The sequence below is a fragment of the Phyllobates terribilis genome, unplaced genomic scaffold (assembly GCF_046119375.1).
Source record: "Phyllobates terribilis strain yellow unplaced genomic scaffold, ASM4611937v1 Scaffold_5__5_contigs__length_657084704, whole genome shotgun sequence".
NCBI classification, from domain to species: domain Eukaryota; kingdom Metazoa; phylum Chordata; class Amphibia; order Anura; family Dendrobatidae; genus Phyllobates; species Phyllobates terribilis.
The window spans coordinates 92,489,675-92,511,559 of NW_027362765.1; the positions used below are offsets into that span (position 1 = coordinate 92,489,675).

A 21,885-nucleotide genomic window follows, 5' to 3' on the forward strand; every position below is an offset into this window, starting at 1 on the left:
ATTACATTACTTATCCTGTACTCATCCTGAGTTACATCCTGTATTATACTCCAGAGCTGCACTCACTATTCTGCTGGTGGAGTCACTGTGTACATACATTACATTACTTATCCTGTACTGATCCTGAGTTACATCGTGTATTATACTCCAGAGCTGCACTCATTATTCTGCTGGTGCTGTCACTGTGTACATACATTACATTACTTATCCTGTACTGATCCTGAGTTACATTCTGTATTATACTCCAGAGCTGCACTCACTATTCTGCTGGTGCAGTCAATGTGTACATACATTACATCACTTATCCTGTACTGACACTGAGTTACATCCTGTATTATACCCCAGAGCTGCACTCACTATTCTGCTGGTGCAGTCACTGTGTACATACATTACATTACTTATCCTGTACTGATCCTGAGTTACATCCTATATTATACTCCAGAGCTGCACTCACTATTCTGCTGGTGAGGTCACTGTATACATAGGCCTATGAGCCCACATACCTCTCCAGCCGCTCTCTGAGAACCTTTTTTCCTGAATTTCAGCGATCCTCAACAATCAAAACTTCACACAAGGGCCGATAATCTGTTGAATTGTTTTTTTTAACATTATTATCATAACATACATTATATTAGCTCTTGCTGCAGACCCTCAAAATATTATGGAAAAATATTGATAAACAGTACAGACCAAAAGTTTGGACACACCTTCTCATTTAAAGATTTTTCTGTATTTTCATGACTATGAAAATTGTACATTCACACTGAAGGCATCAAAACTATGAATTAACACATGTGGAATTACAGTTATATGAAAAAGTTTGGGCACCCCTATTAATCTTAAGCTTAATGTTTTAAAAAAAATTGGTGTTTTTGCAACAGCTATTTCAGTTTGATACAGTCATATGAAAAAGTTTGGGCACCCCTATTAATCTTAAGCTTAATGTTTTATAAAAATTGGTGTTTTTGCAACAGCTATTTCAGTTTGATATATGTAATAACTGTTGGACACAGTAATGTTTCTGCCTTGAAATGAGGTTCATTGTACTAACAGAAAATGTGCAATCTGCATTCAAACAAAATTTGACAGGTGCATAGGTATGGGCACCTCACCAGAAAAGTGACATTAATATTTAGTAGATCCTCCTTTTGCAAAAATAACAGCCTCTAGTCACTTCCTGTAGCTTTTAATGATTTCCTGCATCCTGGATGAAGGTATTTTTGACCATTCCTCTTTACAAAACAATTCCAGTTCAGTTAAGTTTGATGGTCGCCGAGCATGGACAGCCCTCTTCAAATGATCCCACAGATGTTCGATGATATTCAGGTCTGGGGACTGGGATGGCCATTCCAGAACATTGTAATTGTTCCTCTGCATGAATGCCTGAGTAGATTTGGAGCGGTGTTTTAGATCATTGTCTTGCTTAAAGATCCATCCCCTGCGCATCTTCAACTTTGTCACTGATTCTTGAACATTATTGTCAAGAATCTGCTGATACTGAGTGGAATCCATGCGTCCCTCAACTTTAACAAGATTCCCGGTGCCGGCATTGGCCACACAGCCCCAAAGCATGATGGAACCTCCACCAAATTTTACTGTGGGTTGCAAGTGTTTTTCTTGGAATGCTGTGTTGTTTTTTTTTGTCGCCATGCATAATGCCTTTTATGTATAACCAAACAACTCAATCTTGATTTCATCAGTCCACAGGACCTTCTTTCAAAAAGAAATTGGCTTCTCCAAATGTGCTTTTGCATACCTCAGCCGACTCTGTTTGTGGCGTGCTTGCAGAAACGGCTTCTTTCGCATCATTCTCCGATACAGCTTCTCCTTGTGCAAAGTGCGTTGTATAGTTGACCGATGCACAGTGACACTATCTGCAGCAAGTTGATGCTGCAGCTCTCTGGAGGTGGTCTGAGGATTGTCCTTGACTGATCTCACCATTCTTCTTCTCTGCCTTTCTGCTGTTTTTCTTGGCCTGCCACTTCTGGCCTTAACAAAAACTGTCCCTGTGTTCTTCCATTTCCTTACTATGTTCCTCACAGTGGAAACTGACTGGTTAAATCTCTGAGACAGCTTTTTGTATCCTTCCCCTGAACAACTATGTTGAATAATCTTTGTTTTCAGATCATTTGACAGTTGTTTTGAGGAGCCCATGATGCCACTCTTCAGAGGAGATTCAAACAGGAGAATAACTTGCAAGTGGCCACTTTAAGTAGCTTTTCTCATGATTGCATACACCTGGCTATGAAGTTCAAAGCTCAATGAGGTTACAAAACCAAAAAAAGTGCTTTAGTAAGTCAGTAAAAAGTAGGTAGGAGTATTTAAAACAAGAAAATGATAAGGGTGCCCATACTTATGCACCTGTCAAATTTTGTTTGAATGCAGATTGCACATTTTCTGTTAGTACAATAAACCTCATTTCAAGGCAGAAACATTACTGTGTCCAACAGTTATTACATATATCAAACTGAAATACCTGTTGCAAAAACACCAATTTTTATAAAACATTAAGCTTAAGATTAATAGGGGTGCCCAAACTTTTTCATATAACTGTATATACTTAACAAAAAAGTGTGAAACAACTGAAAATATGTCTTATATTCTAGGTTCTTCAAAGTAGCCACCTTTTGCTTTGATGACGGCTTTGCACACTCTTGGCATTCTCTTGATGAGCTTCAAGAGGTAGTCACCGGAAATGGTTTTCACTTCACAGGTGTGCCCTGTCAGGTTTAATAAGTGGGATTTCTTGCCTTATAAATGGGGTTGGGACCATCAGTTGTGTTGTGCAGAAGTCTGGTGGATAAACAGCTGATAGTCCTACTGAATAGACTGTTAGAATTTGTATTATGGCAAGAAAAAAGCAGCTAAGTAAAGAAAAATGAGTGGCCATCATTACTTTAAGAAATGAAGGTCAGTCAGTCCGAAAAATTGGGAAAACTTTGAAAGTGTCCCCAAGTGCAGTTGCAAAAACCATCAAGCGCTACAAAGAAACTGGCTCACATGAGGACCGCCCCAGAAAAGGAAGACCAAGAGTCGCCTCTGCTTCTGAGGATAAGTTTATCCGAGTCACCAGCCTCAGAAATCGCAGGTTAATAGCAGCTCAGATTAGAGACCAGGTCAATGCCACACAGAGTTCTAGCAGCAGACACATCTCCTCAACAACTGTTAAGAGGAGACTTTGTGCAGCAGGCCGTCATGGTAAAATAGCTGCTAGGAAACCACTGCTAAAGACAGGCAACAAGCAGAAGAGACTTGTTTGGGCTAAAGAACACAAGGAATGGACATTAGACCAGTGGAAATCTGTGCTTTGGTCTGATGAGTCCAAATTTGAGTTCTTTGGTTCCAACCACCGTGTCTTTGTGCGACGCAGAAAAGGTGAACGGATGGACTCTACATGCCTGGTTCTCACCGTGAAGCATGGAGGAGGAGGTGTGATGGTGACACTGTTGGGGATTTATTCAAAATTGAAGGCATACTGAACCAGCATGGCTACCACAGCATCTTGCAGCGGCATGCTATTCCATCCGGTTTGCGTTTAGTTGGACCATCATTTATTTTTCAACAGGACAATGACCCCAAACACACCTCCAGGGCTATTTGACCAAGAAGGAGAGTGATGGGGTGCTAAGCCAGATGACCTGGCCTCCACAGTCACCAGACCTGAACCCAATTGAGATAGTTTGGGGTGAGCTGGACCGCAGAGTGAAGGCAAAAGGCCAACAAGTGCTAAGCATCTCTGGGAACTCCTTCAAGATTGTTGGAAGACCATTTCCGGTGACTACCTCTTAAAGCTCATCAAGAGAATGCCAAGAGTGTGCAAAGCAGTCATCAAAGCAAAAGGTAGCTTCTTTGAAGAACCTAGAATATAAGACATATTTTCAGTTGTTAAACACTTTTTTGTTAAGTATATAATTCCACATGTGTTAATTCATAGTTTTGATACCTTCAGTGTGAATGTACAATTTTCATAGTCCTGAAAATACAGAAAAATCTTTAAATGAGGTGTGTCCAAACTTTTGGTCTGTACTATATATGTATATATTATATAGCTCTGCAGATGGGGGGAATTTAGCTGGCAGACACATCTGGAGCTGCTGATCTCCCGAGAAATCAGATAAAAAAAAAATGAATCCGTGTGGACCCCGGCATTTGTGCTGCCAAATTGGTGGCATTGCCCAATAAACATCTCATGGGCAATTTCATGAAGACTGTTCAGAAGACTGGCGCTGCCACCATATGTATAGATGGGAGTAGCACAGAAGTGAAGGTGGGGACCACCTTATTTCTCCGTAGATGACCCATCTGTTGGGCACGGTTGTGTTGCCCTCACCAGCTGTTCTTCTGAGCTCCAGCGTCCAAACTCTCAGCACCCCCCACACATTTGTCAGTTCTGCACTCCAGGCCAGGATGAGAGGAGACCATTATTTATATCCCAACTATTTCAATCCTACTTTACCCCCCTTCTGCCTCTCCTCTCAAACAAACGTGTTGTGTTAGTAGCCGTCTCCGCAGGACAAAGTGTGCGTTTGTCTCCCCTCTGGGGAGAAATGAAAGAGACTCTGTCTCCTCAGTACCATGCTGGGACCTCAGCTCTTTATACTCCCAGCTCCGCAGGACAAATGCTATCTGAGGAGACATAGAGACCCTCTTCAGAGCAGAAAGGGGGGCTTGTTCTGATGGTCCTTTAATGGTGAGCTAGGAGTGAACATTAGGACAGAGGGTCTGTGTCCTGGCCTTACAATGGGCTGAATTATTACAGCCCCAGCCTGGGAAGGGGGGAAACCGAGCATTCACATTATTAGAGGAGGGGGCTACGCCAAACAATTAGAGATGCCCTTCTTCCCTCTGGAGTATTTTTTGTGGGATTTCCAATAGGAAGCTATTCTTTCCAAAAGGAGATCTCGGCAATGAGGAGGAGAAATGGCGGAGCCTAACTGTGGTGAGATGGGGCAACTAGAGGCCAGGGCCGTGTATGAGCATATAAGAATCCTTCTCTATCCTCTGATATATATTAATATATAGTCATAGTATCTATTGTTCTGGACGCCTAATATATCAAAGAGAACCCCCTTGTCACTACGTGGCTCATAAGGAGGGAGGACCGGGCATAAGATGGTGTCCTCCTTAGGTACCTCTACATTAGCCACATTGTAGATGGGACCTGTAATAGGAAAGGCCATCCATTTGGCTTTACATAATGCAGATATCCGTGAATCCAGTCCAATAAGGGAGCACAATGCACGGACTAGCCCAGCCTCATAGAAATATACGAAGCTGTCACACTCGGGTCCCTACCCTAGTGATCCATGCTCGGACTGAATGGCACAGACATCTGAATGAGCCCTTATAGACTTCTGCATTATTAAGTATTTCAAGTGCACAATATGGCGGGGCACCTCGTGCTACTTTCCATACAAATACATCAAAGAGGGCTGGTCACTTGCCATAAATATGTAGGTTTTTGTACTCTGTAAATGCCGCTGTTCTCCTCAATCAGGCGTTATTTTTCTTTTGTTCCTGCGCCTCTCCGTTCCTGAGATATGGCCTCATCTTCCCTGTATATAAATCTAGTCTTGCTAGCCAAGTGGGCGTGGTTGTCTCCTTGAGGATCAAACCCTGTTCACCAGCAAGATTAGGTTTACATTTATATATGGGAAATAGATGACCATATCTCAGGAACGGAGAGGAGCAGGAACAAAAGAAAAACAACGCTGGATTGAGGAGAACAGCGGCATTTACACACAAAAAAAATTACATATTTATGGTAAATAACAGGTCATCTTTATATTAAATTTCCATGTCGCTTGTGCATGACAGATGATTGGATATGAGCAGGAGTGAGTAATAAGTAAAGATGGCTACTAAGGCTCAGTTCACTCCTGCATCGGAGCTTCCATCACTCCTTCCGGCATATGATTGGATAACGAGTACCATTTGGAGTGCTATTATCCTGCAAAGCACAGGACCAGACAAACCATAATAAGTTGGTTGGGTCCATTAAATTAATCCGCACAATGCTTCATTGTGGCAGGATGACCAGGTGTGAATCAGTCCTTATCTTCTAGACCGATTTTTCTTGTACCTCAGTTCTGTTGTGCAGGTTTTTAAATTAAGTTTCTGCAAATTTGTATTATTCTTGGTGTTTCAACATTTCCAAGATCTCAGCCTGCTGTCAGTGATCGTGAACCTTCGTGTTTACATCCGGGAGCCTGAAGATACTGCAGCTGCAGTTTTTTTCCAACGTGGTTTCCAAAACCATGTGACGTGTCGGAGACTGTGGTAAGTAGCCACAAGAGGATCAGCCTTATTGAATAAGGACCTGCGGAAATTCATTCTCCAAATCTGTGTCAGAAACCTGAAGGTCAACCTTGGATTTATGCTGTGACAAAATAGAATGGGATCTTATAAGTTCACACATGTAGATCTCATTCTTCTTGAGCACTTTCCCTGTAGACATTTCCCAGTGCTTTCCCTCTATATTTCCAGTACACGCGATACAGGTCCATTCCCTAACAGTCAATCACAGTTATTTCCAAATTCAACAAACTCTTCACGAGTGAGTAAATGTTACGACACAAGGAAGGAATAGAAGGTAGAAGAGGTGACTCAGGCCGACATCCCCCGGGGGCTCTGAATTGTAAAAGGAGACTCCTGTACTAGAGTAAACCCGGCTGTGATTCAGAGGAGGCCAATGTCCCCATCAGCCATAGGAGGAGACATCGAGGGGAGCTCCATGGCCTGGAGTGTCCTTCATTTATTTAGCAATTTTCAAGAAGTGGTATATGAATATGGCTAATCACTGGAGAGGTGTAACGTGGGTCCTAATGTGACCTCGGGCCAATTCTGATACTGGCGTCTTCTTACGAGTTAGACGGACACCAGGACCCGAGTGTGACTGCTACCTCTGCACCCCATATAGCTAACATACAGGCTAAATAACAGAAGACATCCCAAGTATGGCAAATCAAGATTATGATAGAGTTTTTACCTAACTTATTCATCACAACAATCTAATATGGCGGCAAGAGAAGAGTTTGGTCTGATGGCTGCCATGGCCTCTTGCCTCTACTTTTTCCTGCGCTGAAGACTACGTCAGAACATGCAAGGATAGCTGCCAGTCATCGTTGGGTAACACATTCCTGAAATGATCCGTACATTAAACCTAGGTTGTGGAAAGTGTAGCTATCAACATCTAGAAAGTTGAACATGTCACTGAGAACAATGCAGCGACCATTGACCAGAAAGTATCACATTGACTGGTATTCACTTACCACCAAAAGACAGAGGATCTTAGTGGCCGGTGAAGATCTCTACTACCATAACACCATTAATGATACCCTTCGAGATGTTAGAAGTTGAGTGAAAGATGATTAAGCTTTATTCTAGCTTCACTTCTGTAAAGGAACCTTCTTTATTACTTCAAAATCCCTTTAGAGAACCTTTTAGAGGAGTTTTTTGTCAGGCATGTCCTAACCACATCTTGTAGGAAATACCCAGACCTGTCATATACCTTGTCCAGTAGCAATTGGTGGTAGTAGTAGTAGCAATTGGGGCATTGAAGGTCTGGAGGACCACATCTACCAAAGTACATCTGGAGGAACACATCTACTAAAACCTTATTGTGAGAACTTAATCTAAGAGTCCTTTTCCATGGACAGATAATAACGTGCTTGCATCATAAATCGATCACCACTTGTTAAAGCAATTAGCAGACGATCACAAGACATTATACGCTACAATATTCGTATAATTATTTCGCCATTGCCTTTGATATTCCAGATCACACTGCGAACTATGGCCCCGATTCATAAAAGTTTTCACTCCAGAATTCTGGAGTAAAAGCTTTCAAAAGTCGCAAACTCGGCACCAAAATTGTGTGACTTTTACAGTTTTCCATCCAGTTTCAACCAGCTCCGACAAAAGGGTGGAGCTGGGGTGTAGTAGCGGTAGGATGTCACTGCTCATCTACTTCATGACGAGCTGTGGCATTCCCTTCAGAGATTTCACTCCAGCACGCCCTGCCGTGAACACCACCAGTCTTGATGAATCGGGCCTTATGTGTCATCCAGCAAGTGGGAATAAAATTATGCGAGCGAGGAGAGGACCAGAACCGGAAACCGGGAAAGACGGCAATTGGTGACTAAATTACTGCCCTTACTCTACATTGTATGCACATTTACACAGGTTTATTAATAAAAAAAATGCTTCTTTAACAGGGGCTTTACCAAGGTTGAAAGCTATCTCTATAGACTTACACTGGAGGTCTGTCTAGTAGGACACCCGCTCATCCAGAGAATGGGGCTGAAAGGAACAGAGCACAATAATATGCACCAATTCACTCTCTATGGGACTGCCAGGGACAGCCGTGTACTGTACGAAAACTCAAATCCCAGTAAATGCTCCCCTATACACAAAATAGAGATAGGAGAGAACTTTCAATCTTGGTAAAACCCTTTTCAGTGTAAAACATAAAACGTGTGTGTCACAGAGTCTCCGCTAAGCCGAAGAAGCTTGTCCTCCCTAATCTACAGTAATGGGCTGATGGTTAGTTGTGTACACACGCCGCATATATTTCCACTTCACTCCATTAGTGACTAATAGGTGGCTTTAGTTAGCATTATCTCTTAATGCCCCCATCCCCTTTGTACAATCTCTTACAGATAAAATTAAGCCTCTGTTCCTACCCTGTCACTTTCATTGACAGATCTGTCAGCTTCAATCTGCCTGATATTTTGCAGTTGCAAGTGCTGAGGCTAAGGCTGTGTGCCCACGTAGCATTTTTCAAGCGTATATGCTGCGGAATTTCCGCAGCGTAAACGCTTGAAAAACGCATGGTAATCCGCACCCCATGGTCCCCAATGGGATTCCGCAACTTCTATGCACATGCTGCGGATTTTTCCGCAGCGTTTATGCCGCGTTCAAAAATCCGCAGCATGTCATTTAATTTTGCGTTTCCGCAAGCGGAATTGCCTTAGTCCAATGCATAAAAAACGCAAGGCAATTCCGCATGTGGAAAACGCGTGATAAACGCGCGAAAAATGCGCGATAAACGCGTGCGGAATTCCGCATGCGTTTTTCCGGGAGAGGACTTGCATTTATGCAGCAGAAATTTTCTGCTTCATAAATGCAACATGGGCACATAGCCTTAGGGATGTGATGGAAACCTGCAAAGTGAATACCTGTCCAAGGTCTCAAGGTCTACAGCATCCAGCACAGTATATGCACGATGGACACCTGGGCAAGACTCCAGACTGAATCTACAGTGTAAATGGCATAACAATGACCAATACTTATTTTTCCTAATCAGTCTTGATGCTAGTATGGAAGGTGTCCACCAGAACATCATTCTTATCGACACTACATCATTGGACAGAGGCATCGGTCAAACACTCGTCCTACCGACAACCCATTTCCGCTCACATGGCCTAGCATACATTAATTCCAATGCGAAGAAGGGAATAAAGGTGCATTTAGATGAGCCGGTAATCGGCAAATTCCTGATTATCAGCTGGTGCAAGGCTGGGTTCACAAGTTCAATGCTCTTTTTAAAGCCAAAAGCCAGAAGTAGATTCAAGGGAAGGAGAAGTCTCATGCCCCGATTCATCATAGAAATTTTGCCAGAATTTTTAAATAAATTGCTTTGAAAAGTCACGAGATTTTTGAGCAACTCAGATTTTTTCACGCAAGTTTCTTTCACCTTAACCAAAATAAGTGGAGCTGGGGCAGAACAGCTTATACAGTGCCTACAAGTAGTATTCAACCCCCTGCAGATTTAGCTGGTTGACACATGCGGAATTAACTTGGCATTGTGACATTTGTACTGTAGATCAGCCTGGAAGTGGGAAATGCACTGCAGCAAATTTTGTTTTTGTTTTTTTTTTTTGTTTTTTTTAAAAACGTTAAAAGTTAATTCAGAGTGTCATTTATTATTCAACCCCTCAAACCACAAGAATTCTGTTTGGTCCCCCTAAAGTATTAAGAAGTAGTTCAGGCACCAAGAATAATGAGCTTCACATGTGTGGATTAAAGATCTCTTTTGCCAGCCTTTTCTGACTATTTAAGACCCTCCCCAAACTTGTGAACAGCACTCAGACATGGTCAACATGGGAAAGACAAAGGAGCATTCCAAGGCCATCAGAGACAAGATCGTGGAGGGTCACAAGGCTGGCAAGGGGTACAAAACCCTTTCCAAGGAGTTGGGCCTACCTGTCTCCACTGTTGGGAGCATCATCCGTAAGTGGAAGGCTTATGGAACTACTGTTAGCCTTCCACGGCCAGGACAGCCTTTGAAAGTGTCCTCCCGTGCCGAGGCCAGGCTTGTCCGAAGAGTCAAGGCTAACCCAAGGACAACAAGGAAGGAGCTCCGGGAAGATCTCATGGCAGTGGGGACATTGGTTTCAGTCAATACCATAAGTAACGTACTCCACCGCAATGGTCTCCGTTCCAGACGAGCCCGTAAGGTACCTTTACTTTCAAAGCGTCATGTCAAGGCTCATCTACAGTTTGCTCATGATCACTTGGAGGACTCTGAGACAGACTGGTTCAAGGTTCTATGGTCTGATGAGACCAAGATCGAGATCTTTGGTGCCAACCACACACGTGACGTTTGGAGACTGGATGGCACTGCATACGACCCCAAGAATACTATCCCTACAGTCAAGCATGGTGGTGGCAGCATCATGCTGTGGGGCTGTTTCTCTGCCAAGGGGCCTGGCCATCTGGTCCGCATCCATGGGAAGATGGATAGCACGGCCTACCTGGAGATTTTGACCAAGAACCTCCGCTCCTCCATCAAGGATCTTAAGATGGGTCGTAATTTCATCTTCCAACAAGACAACGACCCAAAGCACACAGCCAAGAAAACCAAGGCCTGGTTCAATAGGGAAAAAGTCAAGGTGTTGGAGTGGCCTAGTCAGTCTCCTGACCTTAACCCAATTGAAAACTTGTGGAAGGAGCTCAAGAATAAAGTCCACATGAGACACCCAAAGAACCTAGATAACTTGGAGAAGATCTGCATGGAGGAGTGGGCCAAGATAACTCCACAGACCTGTGCCGGCCTGATCAGGTCTTATAAAAGACGATTATTAGCTGTAATTGCAAACAAGGGTTATTCCACAAAATATTAAACATAGGGGTTGAATAATAATTGACCCACACTTTTATGTTTAAAATTTAATAAAATTCAACTGAGCAACATAACTTTTTGGTTTGTAAGATTTATGCTTCTGTTCATAAAACCTACTCTCGTTTGCAGTTTGAAGGCTCTAACTTATTTGCATCTTATCAAACCAGCTAAATCTGCAGGGGGTTGAATACTACTTGTAGGCACTGTATAATTCCAATACATGACCAGCAATGTCGTACCTTACATTTATAGTATGGTGCACTCTTAATGGTGTTGTGACTCTCAATGACTCAGACGCACCTGACTCCTACACGCCTCGTCCTCGAGACCAACGAGAAAATCACCCATCGTTATGAATCTGGACCTCAGTATGTTCTTTAATTTTTCCATTTTGATGTTTCTGATTTTAACATAAAAAAACCCTAACTATGAAAACCCAGTTTAAACATTCTGCCAACAAACAAGCAAAAGGGACGTTCATCGGGTAATCAGGTGGTTTATGTCAGCATGAAAGTTATTATTGTTGGCAGCACATCGCCAAGTGTCTGTCCGGGGAAATGAGCCAGCAAATGAGCACTGATTGTCTTGAATATATTAATTTGGTGCTCGCTAAAATCGGTCCATCCAAATGAGCCCTAAATTCCTACTAGATATCCTGGCAAAGGCTTATGTCCTATAAATTAAAAGACTGAGCATGCCGAAGTCCAATATGCCCAATGCCTCTGTGGTCAGGTGGAGATCTAGGAGTTCCTCCATACATAGATTGCTGCCAATCCTGGGATGGGTTAGGTCTGCTTTTCTCTCATGTATATAACTGGGAACAACCATTTCTACTGATATTGCATTCATTTTCCAAAATTGTAGTCTATTTTAAGTTCACAAGTTCCTGCTCAGCCATGGGTCTTGTGACCCCCACTAACATCATAATATTGGGCTGGAACTTGTGGCCATAATACGGAAGAAAACATGTGTTTCTGTAGATTTGCCAACACAATTAACAATGTGAGCTCATGACACCTACTAAGTGATGACGATTTCTAGCGACTCGTTCACCTTCTCTAGCTCTCGTCAACCTACATGGACCTCTCACTTTGCAGACCTCCGGTTCTAAGCCGACCGCTGAAGATCAATATCCAAACACAGACAAGCCAAATGCACCATTCCGAACTGACAAAAAAAAGCTTGTGTTGCCCCCTGGTGAGAAGTGGGGTAAGAGTGACTAGCTGGTAATCCTCAAGATGGGCACACAAGGAGACATTTGTAGAGAATACTACTCAATCTGAGTCCTTAGTGGCAAGTGATATTATTCACTTGGTATATACCGAATTAGGGCATCTTGATTCTTGATCAAACACGGGGGTCCCTTTATTACATGCATCTGGACTCTAGAAGGATGCGCTTCTTATAAAATGATGGGTCTGATGAGAAGCTAAAAAAATAAGCCCTTAAGCAGTGGCTCCCGAAAAGACTGATTTGTGGGGGCTTTCAGCTGCAAGAGTCTATACTAATCAGAGTAAAAATAACGAGGCCAGCCTTAGAGGGGTGAGACCTGTGCACTCGTAAAACCCTGTCATCCCTGAAGAGGACACTATGGCTCCTGTTCATTTTAGCACCAGGAGCTTGCACCCCTATCGTCATGGTGTCTACTTGGCTGCTCCATGGCACATCTCGTGGGGCACAGATAGCATGTACTCCACATGGCACTGCGCAACCTAAAGCTGCCCATAAACATTAGAAAACCCACCAATGCCCTAATTAACCATGTATTGTGTATGGTCACCAAACATCAGGGGAATGTAGGATTGGACATGCTGGATTTTAACATGTATGATTCTTTTTTTTTCTCATGGGATATAAACGGCCAGGGATACATGACAGAAGGTTATTTACCTTTTCCTATTGAAAGCATATGTATGCTCCGCCAAGTCGTGTGTGCATGTGTACGGCACGGTTGGGAAGATTAGCTGTCTGGCAGAGTCTTTATCACTCTATGTTATCAGCCATTAAAAAGAATCACTGAGAATAATCCCCTGCCTCCCCATGGCCCCAGAGACATTGGCATCTTTCTATGTGAGATCGGTGGGGCAGGATTTAGTGCTGGCGAGATGTCCTTGCACTGATTTTGGTGGCATTGGATTTAGTGCTGGAGAAACGTCCTTGCACTGATATTGATAGCGCTGGACTAAGTGCTGGAGAGATGTCCCTGTACTAATATCGATGACACAAGATTAAGTGCTGGCTAAATGTCCCTGCACTGATATCGGTGTTGCAGGATTTAGTGCTGGCAAGATGTCCTTGCATGGATATGGATGGTGCTGGATTTAGTGCTGGCGAGATGTCCCTGCACTGATTCTACATAGTACACAGATCAGTCAGGACATCTCAGATAGTTGTAATGACACCTTGCGCAGCTTCTGTGACGCCCTGAGCAGAACGCACGCGAGGAAATTCTTGTGATGATGGTGAGATAAAGGCACTGTGATAACAGAGCATTAGTGACCTTTCCTTCTGGAGTAATATGGCTCCTTATCACAAACTTAAAGCATCGTTGTGCGCAGAAGAAAGACTCCATTGTTTTGTCCTAGGAGAAGCAGCTGCATATTTCACTTATCAATAGTAGAATATTGGAAACAGACAGGGGTCCGGGAACGGCTTCCTATAGGGACCTCCAGATCATGGATACATGGGATCAGTGGAAATTGAATGCAGCGTTTGTCCGCAGCGTGCACAGACATCTGTCCCTGGTCTTTGTGCCTTTATTCCTCTTGACATTGGCTCAAAGAGTCATTGTCTAGAGGAAAGTAGAGTCTTAACCCTTGCAGTACAACACTGTCAGAGACTAGACCCAGCGTCTCCAGTCATTCCAACCCTGGAGGGGGCACTACGTGATGGGCAATGTGGCAGAGGCAGCGCAAATCACATTTCCACCTGACCTTGAACAACGGGCTACTTAAAAGGCAAAGTACTCCGGAGTCTGCGAGAAGCTCAGCGATTTCCTCCAGTTATTATCTTTTTTTCTTGGTTGTGCCCATTTTTCACAACAGCCTGGCAGCATGGTCCGCTCACGTCTATTGGATGACAGATGCATGTTAATAGTCGTATTGGTGGCTGTCCATGGAGGGAATCATCATCCCCATGCCAAGATCACCTGTGACCCTTACAAGGTCATGCCGTGTCCAGTACAGGAGACTTTTTTTGGTGGTACCAATCTCAACCTGCTACGTACATCACCAACCAAAGCTATAGATCCATGAAACATCCATAGTCACGAGTGTAGAAAAGTATTAGGACTGGGAAACAACCAGTAGTAAGAAGTCGTCCCGCCACCATTCATCGCAATGTCCTCAGATACTGCTCTGTACTCGACTTCCACTAAAACAACAATCCCTTAGCACGAGGTTCAGAGAGACAGACGGGATTACTTTACCTATTCACCTAACACTAAAGTACAAATCCACATGTTTAGACGTCCTGAGTGGGTGGTGGTGGAGCAGCATCATACAGTGCAGGTGTCCTCCAAGGAGTACCGGAGAAAACTAGGTAGACACTGCCAAGTGAGAGGGTACAGCTGGTGGCAGCCCGCCCCACAGAAAACTGCTCCAAAAGTTACAAATGGCCACATTTATGGAGAGACTGACAAACAGTGATATACTATATACATAGTGCAGTGTAACTAGCGCCAATAACTAGTCTATACACATTGTAGGACACCCGATCCCACAGACGCAAAGTAGAACACCCGATTCCACAGACGCACAGTAGCACACCCGATCCCACAGACGCACAGTAGCACATCCGATCCCACAGACGCACAGTAGCACACCCGATCCCACAGACGCACAGTAGTACACCTGATCTATAGACAGGGTACCATACCTGGTCTATAAACTAACTACTGCAGACAGTCCAAGTACAAAGTACTAAAGTCAGTCCATATGTAAGAACTACACATATACCATCGACATACTACCATACACATAGACCATACAAGGTAGCATGCACAGTACATATACTCAGTCTATAAATATAGTCTATATAGAGTACTATATACAGTCCATGCAAAGTATTATGCAGAGTATATATTAGTACTATGCACGGTCCATATAGAGTACTATACAAAGTCCATCTATAAACAGTCCATTAAATATATCTACATATATATATCGATATATATATATATATATATATATACATACACACAGTCCATACATTGATTTACAGTTCATGCATAGTATGCAGTTTATACAGAGAATTTTTCAGTCCATACAGTGTATACACAGTCCGTATACACAGTCCATACAGTGTATACACAGTCCGTATACACAGTCCATACAGTGTATACACAGTCCATACACAGTCCATACAGTGTATACACAGTCCGTATACACAGTCCATACAGTGTATACACAGTCCGTATACACAGTCCATACAGTGTATACACAGTCCGTATACACAGTCCATACAGTGTATACACAGTCCGTATACACAGTCCATACAGTGTATACACAGTCCGTATACACAGTCCATACAGTGTATACACAGTCCGTATACACAGTCCATACAGTGTATACACAGTCCATACAGTGTACACAGTCCGTATACACAGTCCATACACACAGTCCGTATACACAGTCCATACAGTGTATACACAGTCCGTATACACAGTCCATACAGTGTATACACAGTCCGTATACACAGTCCATACAGTGTATACACAGTCCATACAGTGTATACACAGTCCGTATACACAGTCCATACAGTGTATACACAGTCCGTATACACAGTCCATACAGTGTATACACAGTCCATACAGTGTATACACAGTCCATACAGTGTATACACAGTCCATACACAAACCATACAGAGTATACAGTTTATATACACAGTCTATATTCTCAGTCCATACAGAGTATACACAGTTTATATACACAGTCCATACAGAGTATGAGCAGCTCCAACTTACACTGATGCCATAGAGGGGTCACCTAACCAAAATTCGCAGCAGAGCAGTGCCCAGGCAGTGCCCCCACCTGCCAGAATTTCTCATGCTCTTGCACTCACCTGCCAGTGTCATTGGTCCAATTAGTCCAATACTCCATTTCCATGAGAAATGAGAAGAATAAATCCAGTTATATCCACATGCAGGACTCCAGTATTCCCCCCAGTGAGGCAGAACTCCTGATATCCCCAGCAGTGACAGCAGAGCAATCCTATATTCCCATGGTCCAGTGCTGAGCCCATAGTATCCATGCCTGGTGAGGAGGATGATGTGCAGGGTCCCACAGGCCGAGGGGCGTCCTGCAGCTGGCTGGTCCTTAGCCCCTCTGTTCACAACTGTGCTAGTGCTGGAGGTAGGAGCACAATGCACTCCCCTCCTTCCAGGGACTGGCAGCCAACTACCGCCCACAGCACAGGCACAGAGCTCCAGCTCCTGCAGTGTCTGCTGCTGCTGGGGAAAGTGAGCTTCCTCCACAGTCCCTGGGAGGGTTAACCCATTCATTACTGCAAGCTGCTCCTGCAGTGAGTCTGCAGCAGAGTGCTTACCTGAGTAAGACCAGCTCATCCCCTGACTGCACCACAATGTGGCTTTACGTTTGTAGCCACTTTTAATAATGGATTTATTTGTATAAAGCCACTGTACCAGTATAGACCCTATAACATGGGGCATTCCAGTTATCAGAGGAGAAAGTGACTGGGAATTCCAGATTTCCCATCAGGCTGGGGCAGGACAGCTGATGGTTGTGTGGCCAAAGATTGCTCTGTGCCACTACCACATGGCAGCACAATGCAGATTAATGGGGTCTTGTAGCGTACTGCAAAAGGTCAAAATCAGCTGCATTTTTTTGCCCCTTGCTTGTCGTAGTCGCGGTACCTTGGTGGTCTCAATGTTATTTTGCGATTTGGCAGTGGCACAGAGCAATCTTCGGCCATGCGATCTGTGTCGTGAGCAAAGTCGCCATCTAACAGTCTGTGGCAGATAAGTACAAATCCACAGTCCGTACATTACTGTACTGATCCCACTGCTGAAAGCTGCAACTATGGAGTTTGCGCATGAGGGACTTTATACACTGGCAGATTTTGTGCCCGAATCCAGAGACATAGAAAGTCACTCGAAGCTTGTAAAGCTCCAAGACCAGACATGGACAGAAGACGGCCATTGCACAATGGACCTTTTGCAGTCCAATAAGTCATCATAATGCACAATTCCACGTGCTTTGGAGGTAGCAATGGCCCCTTCTGTCACACAAGGTGAGGGAAGGAATAAGTGTACAATGACGGGAAGAGGGAATAGGGAACCCAACAACTAGGGAAAGGGGGAGTGGAGACCCATAGGCAGATCTAGTATCACCGACTACCCTACCATCCCTATATAGGTTCCGCACCTATCGCTGAGCAGGAAACCTAATCCCTGAATGTCCCTACAGCTAGGCCCTAGGTAGGGAGGGGATGGGGTGAACACTAGTCAGGCCCCACTATAACTAAAGACAAGGTAAACAAACAAAGGGGATACACTTCGCTTGATAAGACACAAGAGAGAAAACGCCAACTGTCCTCCAAGGGAAATCCAAGAAGAAACTAGCCGACTACTAGTACTCCAGGCATGGACACAGGAACATAGAACTATCACCGGCAACTCTCTGTAGACACAGAGTATTTAACTACCAAGCAAGGGTGTGTCAATTAGCAGCAGAAGGTAGAGGTCGCTGATGGGTCCTAAGGGGAGAAGCATATCACTACACTACAGAGATGAGAGGATCAAGAAGGAGTCTGCAATGCCAAGCACAGTGACCTTCTACAGCCGGATCCAAAGCGACTGTCTGTCACACTTGATACACCCGTGACACCTTCACCCCTTTGGCCCCTGTGCGGTTGCACAGGTTGCACCAATGTTATGTCCGCCCCTTTATAGCTCCTCTTTTGCAAGGTTGATTGGGAGTATGAATACTTGTTCCCACCATTACCCATGTAGACTTCTCAGCCAATCAACTGACCAACCATGTGGACACTATAATCGACGCTTGTAGGCTGCATGTCGCTCCGTATAATCGGGGATCTGCCGCCAGCAATAATGGAACTATATATGCACTAACAGCCGTCCAGTCACATATATGACCATCGCTCCACGTAAATGGAGTTAAAGGAACGGCGGTCCATGGGCAATAAATGAAGGGGTGAGACCCATGTGTGGCCATCATTGTATTCTAACGGGCAATTCAGAGCCCAGTTCTCAGGATTATTGGCAGATCCAATGATTAGCAGGTTAGCAAGATGGTTATGTATCCCTGGAACTATGGGTTACACTACCTTTTTCTCAACATCCAAGAAAAATGGTCTGATTTCTTTGAGGAACATGGCATCAGTTTTTCTTGAAGGTGGAGAAAAAAAAAAGTTTCTCCACCTTGTCCTTTATGTCAGTTTGTGGAAATTGGACCGCACACGGATGTCATCCGAGTGCTGTCCGATTTTTTTACGGACCCATAGACTTGCATTGCTGATTTTGATCCGACACTTGGATCAAAATCAAGCATGACTCCGAATTTTTTCCACAGACCACTCAGTCCGAGAAAAAAGCAGACGTGCACAGCCCTATAGAATATCATAGATGCGAGTGTTATCCATGAAAACCACGGATAGCACTCATGCGAGAAAATTGGTCCTGTGCACGAACACCATCTTTCATTAGCAATCTCTGTATTCACAGTGAAACAAGAGATGTGACATTGAAAGTGACATAGCTTTGAGGAGTCACTGTAGTCTCACATGTCCACCTTTTGGAGACTTTTTTTTTTTTTACTTAAATGCATGTATTTGAGGCAAAAAAAAATCATTTTTACAATTGAGTTTCAATCAAAAGTTTGATTGGTAGAGAATAGGAGACTCTAATCAGATTCAGTGGTGGTCAGCACTGAACAGACTAAAAGATTTTCTATAGGTCCGTACGCTGCCAACCCTACCTATAAGAGGAGAGCGGAGCCAATCACAACCAAAGGAGCAAAGAACTTCTGCCTTTGTATTTCGGCGATCGGTGGAGGTCAATCAAAACTTTTGACATGTGAAATGTTTGATGATGCAACATTCACACTTCATGGTCTCGATTCATCAACACTGGTCTTTTGCACCCTAGTTTTGATGAAGGATCCACTGGCGAAGATGCGCCAAATTTATTAAGCGATGTTTCTCTTATTTTATGCATTTTTCAGGTGACGTAAGAAATGTGCTCCAGAGAATTTTGGGCCAAGCAGAATAATTTTTTTCTGATCCCATACTCATCCTACAGTCCATTGATTTTTGGAAAAATGTAGGGTCAATCACATTGATCACTTTCATGCCATCTGAACTTCAGTCCTAAACATGGAGGTCTTCTGGATGGATCAATAGGTTACCGGTGTTCCTACATAAACTACAGAATGTCACACTAGATAAGCCATGATGTCTACTCTGTTTCCATAATAGTTGGTGGCCTCATGACCATGGGGTTTTTCTAGGATTGCAACTCAGCCTTATTCCGTGCAATACCAGACATAGTCTATGGGCAAGAGTGATGCAGCTTTAGGAAAAAGAGGCACTTTATTTCTTACTATTTCAGCTTTTAGAATAAGTCTGAGTAGCATACAGAGGCAGTCTATTGTATAGCAGAGCATCATGTAGTCCAGTCCATAGTGTACATGTAGCTACAGACACTAAAATAGTGACCTCAAGTAAAGTACCGATTAATGTGGAAGCCATTAAGTGGTTAGCTTCTCAGTGACTGTGAGACTGTGGCCGATAAGACCCTATGGCCATCTAGAATTTATTCCAAAGTGGTTGGTTCTGCTTTATGATGAAGTCTTCAAGTCCAGGAGTTGCTTTGTGTGATTTTTGGTTGCCCTTGAATAAACGTTGCTCTAAGCGTAACGCATCTCGAGATAAGTGAAAGAAGAAAACATGATTTTGAGATACTCTGTATGGAATGTTTATTTTATATAGTGACAAAAGGGAGCCACCCAAGGTTGTAATGGTAATTGCAGGCTGTAGAGCGTTTTGCTATTGGAAATGTATCATGGGAAATCAAAGTCCATAATGAAATTCGAGCAAAGGTAAGGTTAGATGGCTTTTTAGTGCTTACAGGTATCCTCACCCACATACATAGGCAGGGATGGACTGGCCCACGGGGGAACCAGAGAATCCTCCAGTGGGCCCTGGCTTCTCCTTCAGGGACGTCTATAGTGCAGACCTTGCAGAAGCTATGGAGCTCTTGAGTGGGGAGAACCTAGCATCACCATCTGGATTTCAATGGTATCTGAGCAATTACGTGATAACCGATCGAATCAGCCAGAAGAGTCGAATCCTAACATTGTGTATCTTACAGCTATAGCACTTGATACAGTGCCTGAGTGTATCTTACGGCTATAGCACTTGATACAGTGCCTGAGTGTATCTTACGGCTATAGCACTTGATACAGTGCCTGATGAAAATTAGACCAGGTTCGAAAAACCTCTTTAATGTTAATGCATTGGTTTTGTATTGATGAAAGGTGGGCCCTCAGAATCAAGTGCCCTGGTGGGCCCAATGTTCCTCAGTCTGACACTGCATATATGTATTCTTTACTAGGCCATACCTTCTCAGTTAGCAGAGGTGAGTAAGCCACTGGTGGCGACCAATCCAACTTGACCAGTCCAATGGAGGAGAGTCTGGGTACCACCCTATACATTATATGGTCGCCCCAACTCAGCCATGTGTATGAGGATCTTTTGAACTGGTGAATTGTCCTGGGTGATAATTCTGACAAGAGGTCTTTTGTGCAAAGCTGAGGCGGATTGTTTGTAGAAGGGGCCTATTGTGTACGTTGCTCCTGAATGACCCCATTGTGTTCCTACAAGGTGCATTCCTCAGCGCTCCTGTTCAGTCCATGTCCGTACATCACCCGCTCCCCTATGCCTATATAAGTGATGTCATTATGACCTAGCCGTGAATTCCATCCATCTACATATTTGTCTGAACACATACATCCATCATTGTTATCAAGACAGACCCGTGATACTGTAGTAGTTTTAGTCAGACACTACCTGTATAACTCAATAATACCTGCTCTGTCTCTTTTATGGTTTCCAGGAATCCTTGCCGTCCCGTCCCAGTTAGACTCTGGGCATCTTGCTGGCATTCACTTTTTTGCAGTCTGGGATACTGCCTGGTATTGACTGATATTAATTATTGTGCTATGACCTTTTAAAGAGACACTGATGCTTGACACTTGGCACCAGAGCTATAACTTGAAACTTACGGGTCCAATGCAAAATCAAAATCCATAACAGCCCCCCATTAAATTCATACTATTCTACTCATTGTATGATATTATTTATGGTACCAATATCCTCCAATATCAGTAGTCAGCAACCTGTGGTACTCTTGCGGCATGTTGGGAGCTTCCTTACTTCCAGGTGGAAGATCTACCATTCTGCTTACGTGACCATACCAGCAAGGAAACTGACACATCTACTGTACTAAAGGATGGGGTGACCATAAGACAAAGACCTCTGCCATCCCTTCATTCTGTGATCATGGCTACTGGGACCAGGGCACCATATCAAGAGATGTTCGCATGAATCCTGGCTAGAGATGGGTATTGGGATAATGCCATAACCCTGAGCAGTGCCGGATAACAATAATACCATTATAGCGCGAATTTCCATGCCATTGACCTTGTTGCCCTTTTCCCTTTTAAGCACTTGATGCCCATGACCCATCCACTTATATAATGAAATGGGAAAGAGCAGGGAAG

At 43.7% G+C, this 21,885-nt stretch overlaps 1 long non-coding RNA gene across 1 annotated transcript in view; it reads right to left on the reverse strand.

Moving 5' to 3' along the window:
• LOC141272161 (uncharacterized) overlaps nucleotides 1–16,564 on the reverse strand; it is a 128,631-nt gene extending 112,067 nt beyond the window's left edge. Inside the window, exon 1 of the long non-coding RNA XR_012321984.1 lies at nucleotides 16,187–16,564. This is a non-coding gene — a long non-coding RNA (uncharacterized lncRNA). The remainder of the gene's footprint in view (nucleotides 1–16,186) is intronic.
• Nucleotides 16,565–21,885: the final 5,321 nt, after the last annotated feature.